The sequence below is a fragment of the Pleurodeles waltl genome, chromosome 11 (genome assembly GCF_031143425.1).
Source record: "Pleurodeles waltl isolate 20211129_DDA chromosome 11, aPleWal1.hap1.20221129, whole genome shotgun sequence".
Lineage (NCBI taxonomy): Eukaryota > Metazoa > Chordata > Amphibia > Caudata > Salamandridae > Pleurodeles > Pleurodeles waltl.
In genome coordinates, this window is record NC_090450.1 from 938354089 (window position 1) to 938367151 (window position 13063).

General features: G+C 48.7%; 1 non-coding gene across 1 annotated transcript; it reads right to left on the bottom strand.

Annotated features, from left to right (window-relative positions):
* Positions 1-7452: 7452 nt before the first annotated feature.
* On the bottom strand, positions 7453-7593 carry LOC138266811 (U4 spliceosomal RNA). The gene has a single exon (XR_011199725.1). It is a non-coding gene; the product is annotated as a U4 spliceosomal RNA (small nuclear RNA).
* Positions 7594-13063: the final 5470 nt, after the last annotated feature.

Here is a 13063-nt window from a genome sequence, read left to right on the forward strand (position 1 = left end):
CCATTATCAAACCCTTGAGAGTTTTATTAAATCTCTCTACTAAGCCATTTGTCTGGGGATGGTAAGGGGTGGTGAACTTGTAAGTCACACCACGTTCCTTCCACGTGGCTTTCAGGTATACAGACATGAAGTTTGCACCTCTGTCTGATACCACTTCTTTTGGGAAGCCCGCCCTTGAAAAGATAATGAGGAGGGCTTTGGCCTCTGCAGGAGCTGTAGTGGTCCTAAGAGGAATGGACTCCGGTTACCTGGTGCCATTGTCCACTACCACCAGTGTACATCAGTTCCCAGAGACTGATGGAGGGTTTAAGAGGTCAACAATATCTACCCCAACCCTCTCAAAGGGAACCAAAACCACTGGAAGTGGAAGTGAGGGGGGCCTTTGGGTTGCCACCTGTCTTGACAAGTGACAGAGGAGCGAGAAAACACATTTGTGTCTTCTGACATGTGGGGCCAGTGAAAGTGCGGGAAAAGCCTGTCCCAAGTCTTACTTTGCCCCAAGTGATCTGCCAGGGGAATGTCATGTGCAAGGGTCAACAGAAATTCCCTACATTTCAGAGGGATCACCAATCTTCTGGTGGCACCAACTTTGAGATCCCTGGACTCTGAATAAAGGAGTCTGTATTCCCAGTACACCTTATGGGTGCCACTGACATCCCCTGCCTGTTGTGCTGCAGCTTGCTGCCTCAAGCTCTCCAGTGTTGGATAAACTTGGTGTTCCCTACTGAGCTCATCCCTGGTGGCCCCCCTGCACCCAAGAGTTCAGCTGTGTCAGCTTGAAGCTCCTCTGGTGTAGGTTCCACCCAGGGAGTGGATTCTGAACCCTCAAGAGTTGAATCCTCACTGGCGGCTGGAGTAGGGCATAACTTCTTACAGTTCCTGCCCTTGGATTTAGGAAGCTCTTAGGCCATTGTTCCAGGCTCCAAGGTTCCTTGCTCTTTTTGCTTCTTAGCCTGTGCTCTGGTAAGGGCATAGATATGCCCTGGATGCTCAGCATTGCTGCGTGCACCTCCAATTCCACCTCTGCCAAAGCTGAGGTCTCCAAGTCGTCCCCTAGTAGACATTTTACACTTAGGTCTGAGGAAACCACAACCTTTTTAGGACCTGTTACACCCCCCTCCCCCCAGCTGAAATCAATAACTGCCATGAGGTGGAACAAGGTCTTGTTCTGAATGTCAGTCACTTATTACGTGTGACCAAGTAGGTGTTGCTCAGGAGACACCAGTTTTTCAGTCACCATAGTGAGCCTGGCACCTGTGTCCCTGTAGGCCTCAGCCTCACCACCATTTATGAGGGGATGCTGATTGTACATACCCATATTAAGGGGACAGGCAACAAGGGTGGCGAAGTCAATGCCCCCAGCAGGGACCAAGACAGCCTCAGTGGTCTCTCTAACTAGCCCAGACCCCACTACAGACTCTAAGGTGAGCCCAGATACACTCTTAGATTGACTACTGTTAGTAGTCCCACCGCTACTGCTATTGTGAGGGGAACTAGAAGTACAAGTGGGGGTAGTAGTGGTGGAAGACTTAGTGGTGCCTTTCATAGGGCAGGAGCTCTCCCCTACCCTACGGCCTTTGTTTTTGCAAACATAACACCAAGGCTTTTTGTAGTAGGAAGAGGAAGAGGAGGATTTGTTCCCATCACCAGATGGGTTTTGTGGGCTGATAAAGACTTTTTTTTTATCTTTGTCCCCACGCTTATACTGAGACCTACCTGCTTCCTTCATTTTGTGGTCACCCACTGTGTGAGCCTTCCTACTCACCCTGGTGCTGACCCACTTGTCTGCCTTCTTACCCAGTTCTTGGGGAGAGGTCAGATCATAGTCCACCAGGTACTGATGCAGCTGATCAGACACGCAATTATTCAAAATGTGCTCTCTTAAGATTAGGCTGTATAAGCCCTGATAATCATTGACTTTGCTCCCATGCAATTAGCCTTCCAGGGCCTTCAAGGAACAGGCCACAAAATCAACCCAATTCTGTGAGGACTCTTCCCTGGTCTCTCTCATCTTGATTCCATATTGTTCAGTAGTCAGACCAAAGGCACCTAAAAGTGCAGATTTTAAAACTGTGTGGTTGTCTGCATCTTCTTCTCTGACTGTGAGGAGTCTGTCCATACCCTTGTCAGAGAAGGAGAGCCACAAAATAGCTGCCCACTGCCTCTGAGGGACCCGCTGTACCTTACAGGCCCTCCCCAGACCAGTGAACCACTTGTACATGTCATCACCCATCTTGTAAGATGGGACTACTTTGTTCAGGTTCCTAGAGTCGAAAGAGTCCTCCTTGACCCTGTTGTCCCTGAAACTAGTACGTCTGCCAAGTAGGGGTCCTAACCCCAACCCCTGCATTTCTCTCTCCACTGCCAAGGCCTCCCTATCTAAGGCTAGCTGCTGCTACTGCAGCCTCAGCTTGGCTTCCTCTATTCTCAGTTGCCTGAGTTCCCTGCCTAGGGATTCTTCCCCTGAAGTTGAGCAGTGGGTTCCCTCAGATATCAAGGAGATGTGAGAGTGGGCAGAGGAGGATCTATTCCTATTCTTGGACACCCTCTCAACCAGCCCTCTATGGACAAAGGTGGACCTACTGGTGTGACCCCCCTTTAAACTGCTAACAGTGCTCCTGACAGGACTGTGGGTGTGTCTAGACGTTTCCTGATCCTCCTTGGGTACTTCCTGACCCACCTCAGTGGCTAAATCATCTTTTTCTAGCACTGGACGGTCAGACTCTTCTTCTTCCTCCTCACCTCCTGGCTACCAGCATGTTCCTGGCCATCCTGGAGGAGCCGGCCCAGAAGTAGAATTTATTGGATTTTCTCCCTGTCTTCAGCTTTCTCTCAGCACATATCTCCCTAAGTTCTTGGAAGGTCCGGTTCTCATAGGGAGAATCCATGGGCTGAGAGGTATGCTCTGCTGAAGACATGTCAGCTAGCTAGAGTGGTGTAGAGTCCCTAACTACTCTAGCAATAGGCTCCCAGCAAAGTTTGGAGCAAGGGCTATACCAACCCCTAGCTTACCCAAACTCAGGAGACTAGATCCCTAATACTAGATGTATTGTGTACCTAACAGTACTAGCCTTTCCTGTGGAAAGTACCCAGTGGCAGAGTGGTAAGGCAATTGCAAGTGCTTATCCCGACGCTAGACCACCAATGTAGGAAGCTGGCCTGGTGTGTGGTATATGCCTAAGGTGTTCTCACCCTATACCAGGTCGAGGTATCCCTATTAGTGTAGTGTAGGCAGTGTCCAGGAAGCCAGGCTCTCTATAGGTATCTGTGGATGAGCAGGCCAGGCTTATCTAGGAGACATGCAAAGCTTATGCAATACCACTGTAGTCACACAACACTTACACACATGAAAGAACCACACAGTGTTACAAAAATAAAGGTACTTTATTTGGTAACATCAATACTAAATTACTATATAGGTTATGCTCTGTTAGCAGGTGAGTAAACACAATTATATATACACACTGGTACATAGGAAAAGGCATTGAAATGCAATAGAAAACAGTGAAAGAACAGTATGCAACAGGAACCCTAGGGGGAGAACAAGCCATGTACTAAAAAAGTGGAATGTGAAGGTCGGACCCCCACCCAGGTGAGTAAGACGTGTAGAGGGGAGCTGAACGCACTTGGGACCCCAATAGGTAAATACAAGAGTGACCCCCAGCGACCTGGAGAAGAGAGGTAATTACCTGTTTTTCACCCAAACCCACAGAGAAACTTTGCAGAAGGACAATGCAAGACCCAAGCAAGACTGGAAGAAACTGAAGATGGAGTCTGCCAGAAGAGGACCTGCAAAAAAAGGGGAGCAGTCCAGTTCCAGTTGGAGTGTCCGGTTGGGTCAGGAGCCACTACCCACCCTTCTGGTGATGCTGAACCAGGTTGACGAGGAAGGACAGGAGCCGGCTGTGCAGCACAAGAGCAGAAGAGGAGTTCCAGGAGTGATGCAGTCGGTGTTCCACATCGCGAGGAGAGATGCAGCACATAAGTGGTGAGGGAAAACCACTAACAAGACTTGGCAATGGCAAGAGTTCCTAAAAAAAAAGTTTGTAGAAATGCTGGGGACCAGGAGAGTCAGAGGGGACTCAACCCATGGAGGGGAGTCCCAGGTGACCCCCACGAACTAGAAGAGTCTTGAGACGAAGATGGAGGCCCCACAGGCGACCCGCTGGCAGCAAGAACAGGAGTCGCGGTGAGGCCCACTCAGCACACCTGGCAGAGAGTTCCAAATCACTGGAGTAGCAGGAAGGAGACTGTCCATGTCAGAGACGAGAGCTGGAGGACAGGACTACATGGAGCCTGAAGATTCCTTGGATGAAGAGCCAACAAGCCTTGGTAGCTGCTAGAGTCGTGGTGCACAGGAGTACTGTCATGCAAGGAGGAGCAAAGACTCACCCACTCCAAAGATAGGCATCTGTTAGAGAGGACCAAGGGGACAACTTCAGACCACCACCTGGGTTGCAGGATGCACACAAAGTTGCAGGAGAGAGGATCCACGTGGCTGGTTGTCGAGCCGTTGGTGGCTGCAGATACTGGGGAGTGACTCCTTCACTCCAAGCGAGATTCCTTCTTACTTCTTTTGTGCAGACTGATGACTTACCACCCTCAGAGGGTGCACAGCCAGGGAAATGTTGCAGGAGCTGGGAGGAGCCAGAGAAACAATGTTGCAGAGGCAAAGTCGTCACTGGAGCTGCAGATTGTCGGTTCCTGTGGAGTCCAGTTGCGGTTCCAGTGGCCAGAAGTAAAAGTAAACATTGCAGAGGAGTCTTGTTGGAATCTTGCACGTCGAATCTGAGGACCCGCCCAAGAGGGAGACCCTATATAGCCCTAAAAGGGGGATTGGTCACCTAGCAGGGTGACCACCTATCAGGAGGGGGCTGTGACGTCACCTGCCTGACCTGGCCACTCAGATGCTCCCAGGGGCCTCTCGCCCATCCTGGATTCAAGATGGCAGAACCAAGTGATCCCCTGTAGGAGCTCTGGGGTGGTGATAAACAGGGGAGTGGTCACTCCCCTTTACATTGTCCAGTTTCGCACCATAGCAGGGACTGGTATCCCTGGACTGGTGCCAACCAGTTTCTGCAAGAAGGGCACCAAATGTGCCTTTCAAAGCATACCTGTGGCTTGGGGAGGCTACCCCTCCCAAGCCCTGTAACACCTATTTCCAAAGGGAGAGGGGTTATCTCCCAATCCCACTCCCAAAGGAAATCCTGTGTTCTGCCTTCCTGGGCTTGAGCTGCTCAAGCAGCAGGAGGGCAGAAACCTGTCTGGAGGGTGGCAGCAGCGAGGCTGCCCAGGAAGACCTTGCAAACTGGTAGGAGCAAAACTGGGGGGTCCACAAAGGAGCCCCCACAGTGCATGGGATCATACAACCAATACTGGGAACAGTATTGGGGTATGATTTCAACATGTTTCATACCAAGCATGCCTGGGTTTGGAGTTACCATTATGTAGCCGGACATAGGTAGTGGCCTATGTCCAGTACACAGGTAAAATGGCTTACCCGCACTCACAAAGTCCAGGAAAATTGAGCTGGAGTTTGTGGGGGCACCTCAGCTCATTCAGGGGCACCCTCACACACAGGTACATGCACCCTGCCCTCTGGGCTAGGAGGGCCTGCCATAGGGGTGACTTACAGTAACCTGCTTCAGTGACCTGTAGTAAAAAGAGTGCACGCACCCTTCCACGCAGGCTGCAATGGCAGGCCTGCAGAGAGATTTTGCATGGGCTCCCATGAGTGGCATAATACATGCTGCAGCCCATGTGGGACTCCTGGTGCCGCAGTGCCCTGGGTACGTGGGTACTATATACTAGGAACTTACATGGGGGCACCAGTATACCAATTATGGAGTGAAAAAGACCATGAACAACTGAATTTAGAGAAAGAGAGCACAGTCACTGGGGGTCTTAGTTAGCAGGATCCCAGTGAACACAGTTAAAAACACACTGACATTAGGCAAAAAATGGGGGTAACCATGCCAAAAAGAGGGTGCTTTTCTACAGGTGCAAGAAAAGTGACACTGCACTGGGTGCAGCTCCACTTTTCATAAATCTGGCCCTAAGTTTTATTGCGTGCATGGTACATGCCGCTGTGTACGTTCTGTGCCCTGTGCTCGTTCTGTCTACACATGTGCCGGATCTGGTAGCTGAGTTGGACGAGGCAACCATGCAAGGAATCTTTGTGTGACCTCATTGTCGTAGTATTCAAACAGGGCATACACGCTCAGGGGTAGATTTATGAAAAGTTGTGCTTGCACTAGGTGCAGTGTCATTTTTCTTGCGCACCTTAACGCCCCCCTCACGCCACCATGGTAGTGCCGTATTTAAAATAAGGCGCACCATGGCAGTAGTTAGGGTGACTAGCCTCATAATGTTTTACGCTAGTCCGGTGCTTTGCAGGATTAGCATAAACAATAATGACGCTAACCCTGCAAAGCACCCAGAGGCCCATTGTAACCAATGTCAGCCTCTTTTTAACAATGTTAAAAATTGCAGGTAAAAATGGCACAAAGGAATCTCGTAGATTCCTTTGTGCCATTTTTACGCCTCTCCTAGTGCAGGAACGCCCTCCTTGCATCCTTCCATACATAATATGACGCAAGGGTTTACAAAGTGGTGCAATGCATGCATTGAGCCACTTTGTAAATACGGTCCGGGGAAAATGCCACTTTAACGCTGCCTTAGCGTAAAAAAAAAATGACGCTATGGCAGCACTAAAGTGGCGCTAGGGGCTCTCAAATATACCTTATAGCTTTTCATCCCTCTCAGGTGAAAAAATGGTCCCTAGTGCAAGGAAGGAAATGGGCCCTTTTGTTGCTGTTTGAATGATAAAATACGGGAAAAATTAGGGTTAAAGCGGCCCCCTGGGCACCTGCTGTACCAATAGATGGTACGCCTCTGTCCTTGAGCTCGGTAACATCTGTAATTGAGTGCCCTGAAGCGGTTTAGAAATGCACTTTGGGGCAGATTTATGAAAAGTGGAGCTGCCACTTATCTTGAGCCCCTGAACGCCACCCTAACGCCACCATGGTAACGTCGCATTTAAAAAACGGCGCGGCGTTTTTGGCCTCGTTGGGCCACATTTGCGTCTAAAAAAAAGGACGGAAATGTGGAGCAAGGAGGCGCTAGGGGCTCCTAAATATGCCACTTTATATAACGTTAAAAGTCACGCTCGACACCTTCGTCAGCTCTCGTTCTGTTTCAAACACTGCATACAGTCTGAGCGAACTTTCTCCGCATTATCCTGTTGATAACAAACGGCTTCCAACAGAAATACGAAAACTAATCAAGACGAAAGCATCCTGAAAGTGCCTGCCGGATGCAGAAACTCCGACACACTAAAACTAAATCGAAAACAGTGAACTAAAAGAAAATAAACTCTGTGTGGTCTAGCCGACACCAACACGTTCACATAAACTACTAAAAAAAATCTTATTTTTATACATTAATATTCAGTCTCCTTGGAGACTGTCAAAAATTGCCAATATCGACTATATTTCAAATCGTTATGGCGGGGTATTGGGTAAAGTTTTCAATAAGCAATAATCGCGCCTCGGTTAGACCTCATTGGCTACGATACTGCCACTGCGCAAAGCTAACAATAAAAAGGCGAATAAAGGTGCGTCTCGGGGTACCACCTCATGATACAAAGACCAAGGAAACGTTTAGTTGTCCAAGAATTACTACACCTCCACTGGCTTCTAACAGGCAAAATAATACACTTTGTTAGGATTGTTTTATCAGGTTCCGTCCACTCTCTGCCCCAAATATTCCATACCGGCGAGCAGAGAACTCTGGGAAATTTTATGCTAAATAGTTGCACAGGTAGCGCTGCATCCTAGTTACAGGTTTGATGCTCTTCATGTGAAGATGGGGTCCATGCTGCTAGCGATGTGGTGTGGAAATGGAAGAAGCACGAATTCTTAAAGCATGTCTTCAAATGTTTACCAAGGAGGCATGGTAATCATTGAAAGAAATGTAAATGGTAAACTACATTTTTCGATACAGCACTTACTGCAGGTGAGCCGTTTCATTGAGCTACACAGTTGCATTTGCTGCATTTCATTTACACCTTTAAAAAATACAATTTTGGTTTCGTCGTTTCGAAAACATCTTAGAGTGTGCCGGAGAACATCTGTAAAATGAGAAACTCGGGAAATGGTGGACTCATATTAAGGGGAAGAAAGGGGGCAATAAGAAAACATCAATGTTGCCCCCTTATTTATATAAGTAGTAACTTCAAAGACCTATATGTCTCTTCAACAGTCGAAGGAGATATTTTTGCTAAGAATCGCTTCAAGTAGGTCAGAGAGCACACCAGCAGCTAACCAATTTTCTGCTCGTGTGTGTAAAGCAGAACCGACACTTTGGAGAATACTGTATGCATTTATGTTTGCTACTTTGCTGTGACTATACCAACAAACTGGAAGCAGCGGTTGAAGTCCGTAAAAAAGTATGGGGACCGTGATATTGTGGGCCTAATTAACATGCCCTTTACACCACTGCTGCATCATTTTTTTATGGGCGCACCAGTGACGTTAGCAGTGCACAGAACTGCTGCAGATTTACAAACTGACACACGGGGCCCAATGCGTCAGTTTGTAAAGCTTTCCGTCACATTATACCTTCCCCAGGTATAATGTATGCAGGGTAGGCCTTACCAGGGAGAAAGCCACATAGTTCTGACGCAGTTAAATTTACATTTCACTTTGTCATTTTGAGACTTCACTGCGTCAAAACTGTACCGCCTGCTCAGAGTAGGCGTAAAATTGATGCTGGGGTTTTTCCAAGGAGAGCCTCCTCACATTGCTAGAGCAGTGTCATTTTACGGATCTTGTCCAACAATGCGTAAGCTCAGCGCCAACAGATGCATCACACTTTCTGATGCATCTGTGAAAACGTGCACCATGGAGCTCTGTATTGTAAATACAGAGGATCTATGACGTTGTTAGGGGATCATAGGGAAACAGAAGAAATCTGACGCATCAATGTCGGCGCATCCGATTCTTGTAAGTGAGGCCCATAGGCAGTCACATATCTTCAGTTTGCTAAACACATGTTCAATATTATTTGCCAAATATAACCAGCTATGATTTGGGATATGCAGGTGGTGATAGCTGTTGATGATGCAGAGTACCAACATACAGAAATTGTCCTCTGGTAGTGGTGGGGAGGGAGGGCCCAACCTCTAAAAAAGTTTTCTTGGGGGGGGGGGGGGGGAGTGGCCAAAAAAAGTTTGAAGACCACTTTACTAGGTAGACCAGGTGATTCTCCCAGCTGGAGCTAAAGACACCTATATTATCCAGATATGCTACACTGAAGCTTTCCAACCCCTGTAGAATTTTATAAACCAGCCTCTGAAATGTGGCAGGTGCAATTTTCAACCCAAAGGGCATCACTGTAAAGTGATAATGCCCACTAGGGGTGGAAAATGCTGTTTTGGGTTTAACATCATCTGCCAACTTGATCTGCCAGTAGCCAGCAGTCAAGTCAAAGGTGCTCAGATACTTGTCATCTGCCCTAGATATAGGATGAGCATCAGTGTTTTTTAACTGTTTTGAGACCTCTGTAGTCAACACAAAACCTAATTTCTCTTTTTCCATCTCGGGAGTGAGGTTTTGGGACACGCACTACAGGGCTGGACAAGGGCTATCTGAGGGCTCAATAACCCCTAGGTCTAGCACCTTCTGAACTTCAGATTTGATGCACTCCCTCACATGGTCAGGTTGTCTGTAAATTTTGCTATTCACAGGCAAACTGTCTCTTTTGTCAATGGTGTGTTTACACCGTGTGGTCTGACCAGGTGTCAGGGAGAAGAGTTCTGAGAACTGCCCTAGGATGTTTCTACAGTCCTCCTTTTGGGACTCAGAGAGGCAGACAGAAAGGACTACCCCATCAATTGAGCCATCAGTTGTATTGTGGGAGAAGAGGTCAGGGAGAGGGTCTCTTTCCTCTTCCTGTCGCTCATCAGTAGCCATGAGCAGAGCCATGTCTGACCTATCATAATAGGGGTTATGGGGGCTTCCGGGAGTGCCAATGTCTACCAGGTAGCTGACCCCCCCTTTTCTCTCCACAATGGTGTGGGCACCACTCCACTTTGCCTGGAGTGCCCTGAGAGCCTCAAGCTCCAGGACACACACTTCCTGTCCTGGCTGGTAGACAGTTAGGACAGCCTTCTGGTCATGCCATTGCTTCCCGAGTTCCTGGCTGGCCTGAAGGTTTTTAGTAGCCCTCTTCATGTACTCAGCCATCCTTGATCTGAGGCCAAGCACATAGTCCACTATGTCTTGTTTGGGGGCCTGAGAGGTTGTCCCCAGCGTTACCTAACAAAAGCAAGGGGATCTCTAACAGGGTGCCCAAACAGAACTTGAAATGGGCCGTAGTCCACACCCTTCTGAGGGTCCTCCCTGTTGGGAAAGAGAAGGCATGGTAATAGGACATTCCATCTCCTGCGGAGTTTTTCAGAGAGCCCCATTATCAAACCCTTGAGAGTTTTATTAAATCTCTCTACTAAGCCATTTGTCTGGGGATGGTAAGGGGTGGTGAACTTGTAAGTCACACCACGTTCCTTCCACGTGGCTTTCAGGTATACAGACATGAAGTTTGCACCTCTGTCTGATACCACTTCTTTTGGGAAGCCCGCCCTTGAAAAGATAATGAGGAGGGCTTTGGCCTCTGCAGGAGCTGTAGTGGTCCTAAGAGGAATGGACTCCGGTTACCTGGTGCCATTGTCCACTACCACCAGTGTACATCAGTTCCCAGAGACTGATGGAGGGTTTAAGAGGTCAACAATATCTACCCCAACCCTCTCAAAGGGAACCAAAACCACTGGAAGTGGAAGTGAGGGGGGCCTTTGGGTTGCCACCTGTCTTGACAAGTGACAGAGGAGCGAGAAAACACATTTGTGTCTTCTGACATGTGGGGCCAGTGAAAGTGCGGGAAAAGCCTGTCCCAAGTCTTACTTTGCCCCAAGTGATCTGCCAGGGGAATGTCATGTGCAAGGGTCAACAGAAATTCCCTACATTTCAGAGGGATCACCAATCTTCTGGTGGCACCAACTTTGAGATCCCTGGACTCTGAATAAAGGAGTCTGTATTCCCAGTACACCTTATGGGTGCCACTGACATCCCCTGCCTGTTGTGCTGCAGCTTGCTGCCTCAAGCTCTCCAGTGTTGGATAAACTTGGTGTTCCCTACTGAGCTCATCCCTGGTGGCCCCCCTGCACCCAAGAGTTCAGCTGTGTCAGCTTGAAGCTCCTCTGGTGTAGGTTCCACCCAGGGAGTGGATTCTGAACCCTCAAGAGTTGAATCCTCACTGGCGGCTGGAGTAGGGCATAACTTCTTACAGTTCCTGCCCTTGGATTTAGGAAGCTCTTAGGCCATTGTTCCAGGCTCCAAGGTTCCTTGCTCTTTTTGCTTCTTAGCCTGTGCTCTGGTAAGGGCATAGATATGCCCTGGATGCTCAGCATTGCTGCGTGCACCTCCAATTCCACCTCTGCCAAAGCTGAGGTCTCCAAGTCGTCCCCTAGTAGACATTTTACACTTAGGTCTGAGGAAACCACAACCTTTTTAGGACCTGTTACACCCCCCTCCCCCCAGCTGAAATCAATAACTGCCATGAGGTGGAACAAGGTCTTGTTCTGAATGTCAGTCACTTATTACGTGTGACCAAGTAGGTGTTGCTCAGGAGACACCAGTTTTTCAGTCACCATAGTGAGCCTGGCACCTGTGTCCCTGTAGGCCTCAGCCTCACCACCATTTATGAGGGGATGCTGATTGTACATACCCATATTAAGGGGACAGGCAACAAGGGTGGCGAAGTCAATGCCCCCAGCAGGGACCAAGACAGCCTCAGTGGTCTCTCTAACTAGCCCAGACCCCACTACAGACTCTAAGGTGAGCCCAGATACACTCTTAGATTGACTACTGTTAGTAGTCCCACCGCTACTGCTATTGTGAGGGGAACTAGAAGTACAAGTGGGGGTAGTAGTGGTGGAAGACTTAGTGGTGCCTTTCATAGGGCAGGAGCTCTCCCCTACCCTACGGCCTTTGTTTTTGCAAACATAACACCAAGGCTTTTTGTAGTAGGAAGAGGAAGAGGAGGATTTGTTCCCATCACCAGATGGGTTTTGTGGGCTGATAAAGACTTTTTTTTTATCTTTGTCCCCACGCTTATACTGAGACCTACCTGCTTCCTTCATTTTGTGGTCACCCACTGTGTGAGCCTTCCTACTCACCCTGGTGCTGACCCACTTGTCTGCCTTCTTACCCAGTTCTTGGGGAGAGGTCAGATCATAGTCCACCAGGTACTGATGCAGCTGATCAGACACGCAATTATTCAAAATGTGCTCTCTTAAGATTAGGCTGTATAAGCCCTGATAATCATTGACTTTGCTCCCATGCAATTAGCCTTCCAGGGCCTTCAAGGAACAGGCCACAAAATCAACCCAATTCTGTGAGGACTCTTCCCTGGTCTCTCTCATCTTGATTCCATATTGTTCAGTAGTCAGACCAAAGGCACCTAAAAGTGCAGATTTTAAAACTGTGTGGTTGTCTGCATCTTCTTCTCTGACTGTGAGGAGTCTGTCCATACCCTTGTCAGAGAAGGAGAGCCACAAAATAGCTGCCCACTGCCTCTGAGGGACCCGCTGTACCTTACAGGCCCTCCCCAGACCAGTGAACCACTTGTACATGTCATCACCCATCTTGTAAGATGGGACTACTTTGTTCAGGTTCCTAGAGTCGAAAGAGTCCTCCTTGACCCTGTTGTCCCTGAAACTAGTACGTCTGCCAAGTAGGGGTCCTAACCCCAACCCCTGCATTTCTCTCTCCTCTGCCAAGGCCTCCCTATCTAAGGCTAGCTGCTGCTACTGCAGCCTCAGCTTGGCTTCCTCTATTCTCAGTTGCCTGAGTTCCCTGCCTAGGGATTCTTCCCCTGAAGTTGAGCAGTGGGTTCCCTCAGATATCAAGGAGATGTGAGAGTGGGCAGAGGAGGATCTATTCCTATTCTTGGACACCCTCTCAACCAGCCCTCTATGGACAAAGGTGGACCTACTGGTGTGACCCCC